Source organism: Myodes glareolus, chromosome 25 (genome assembly GCF_982192425.1).
Source record: "Myodes glareolus chromosome 25, mMyoGla1.1, whole genome shotgun sequence".
Taxonomy (NCBI): domain Eukaryota; kingdom Metazoa; phylum Chordata; class Mammalia; order Rodentia; family Cricetidae; genus Myodes; species Myodes glareolus.
In genome coordinates, this window is record NC_142050.1 from 2581337 (window position 1) to 2583537 (window position 2201).

Here is a 2201-nt window from a genome sequence, read left to right on the forward strand (position 1 = left end):
GGAAACTGACTTTCATAGTTTTCAGTGATATTGGCTGATTCTGTGAACTATGATTCTGTGAACTATTCTCTCAACTATTCTGTGAGCTATGAAAAGGGGTTTGATGTTAGATAAATCAGAGAAAAAAATAGAAATACCTTCCCTGCCTAGAAAAACACACTGGAAGCTGGAACCTCATTGACTGTACCTATAGGGATTCAGTGATATACTTTTTTCACCTACCAGGTGACAAAGAAGAGGAACACATTTAGTAACCATACTTTGATACTTTGAGAAACAATGTCATAAAAGAAGAGAAGCTAAAGATTAAAATCAATAAAATTACACAAGAGACAGCAAAATGTTTATCATAAAAATATTTAAAAAGATAAATTTTATTCCAGCACAGTTTTTCTAAAATAGGCCCCAGAGTATTTTATAATTTGTCGGCAATACATTGTCATTAAGAACTATTCAACTCTGTCCATCTTTTTGTAACACGAAAGTTGTTGTTGATAACTTGCCAATGAACTGAATGGCTATGTTCTGAAAAAAAATTCATAAAAATAGACCTAATTTGATCTTAGATTTCCAGTTCTGGATATAGCTAGTAAGTGCATCTTGTTCACTATTTGAGCAAAACAGAAAATTCACTGGACTATTAAAGATTGTGAAGAAATGTACCAAGAAGATTAATAATGAGATTAAATTATGGTATATTTTTCGTATTATGAAATATAAAATAAATTTGTTTGTGCAAGTTTCAATTAAGAATCATAATAATTAAACTCTGATAAGTAAAGTACTAATTCCAGAGAAGGAAGGAGAAAGACTACTGGCCCAAATCATCATGCCCAAATTCAATAAAGCAAATAATTAATAGAAGCAAGCTTTTTTATTTGTGTACATAGGTTGCCTCCCCCTAAAATGGGGTTTGAGGGGTCAGCATTGGATGTGAGAATACAAGGATTTTATAACTCAGGGATAGGAGGTTTCCAGATGGGGGATTTGGCAGACAAAATAGAGAGGGTTCCAGGAGTAGAATATAGCAAAGTGATCAAAATAAGGTAGTCATAATTATCTTTTGAAACAAAGGTTGGGTTGCAAGATGGTCATAACAACTTTTTGAAACAAAAACATAGTTGCAAAGTGGTTGAAAGAGGTTGTAAGGTAATCATAACAACAGGTGGTCATAATAATCTTTTGAAACAAAGCTATAGTTGCCATTTCTCAGAATAGACAGTTCAGAGCCACTTAGGGTTAAGGTTAGAGGTGGCCATAGCTCCATCCTTGAGAAACAGAGGTTTACTCATAAACAGGAATGGACCATTTGTCTTTACTGTAAGATGGCTTTTAAGCCTAAGATGGAGGCAGGCTGGTTCATCAAAAGAACAACTGAAAAATGTGTAAGTTGCTGTCATCCCTGAAAGAAAAGATATTTCTTCTGAAAAGCTTCCAGCAGTCATAAAACTGAAAAGATACAACATGGGAATAATATTTGTAGGAAAATTAAGTTTTTAATTTGAATCCAGAGACTTTCAGGAAGTTTTGCTTCTGAAAAAAATGTCTGGTTAAAATATAAAGAGGTGATCCCAATTTCATGCATTTATGCTAAAATGCAAGCACTTACTTCTTGGGAAAAGGTTTATGATTGCAGGTCCAAATATATCATCTGCACCCAAATGTCAGGGGTTAAGAGATGTTCAATGGGATGTGGTTAGTGAAATGTCAGGTGGCAGAATTCTGATCATGAAATGCTGCAAAATGAGGGGTCATGGCAACCCACGGTGTGAAGGAAAATGTCAGTAATGGAACAGGCAGTAAATAACAGCACTGCACTTGTTATCTGAGTGGACATTGGTGATTCATTTCTGCTTCCCTTGGTCACTTTACTTCCTCCTCCTGACAATCTATGCACAGATGAGCTTGCTCTGCCTGAATTTTCTTTCCCCTCTCATTTAAAACAGGCACTGTTTGAGTAACTTTCAAAATGAATAAAATGATATTAAAAACAACAAATTCTATCAGGCTCAAGGCTAGCTGTCTTACAACACACTCTGTTAAATAAAATGCAGTAAGTTGAAGACTGAATAATATATGAGAGATTAGTCCTTGAGCAAGATAAATTTGGGAAAACGACTCACAGCTTTCATGGGATTTATAGTCCTATTAAAAGAAAAGCAAACTGAGCCTGCCTTCCTGTGTTCTGTAATGCTTAGCAA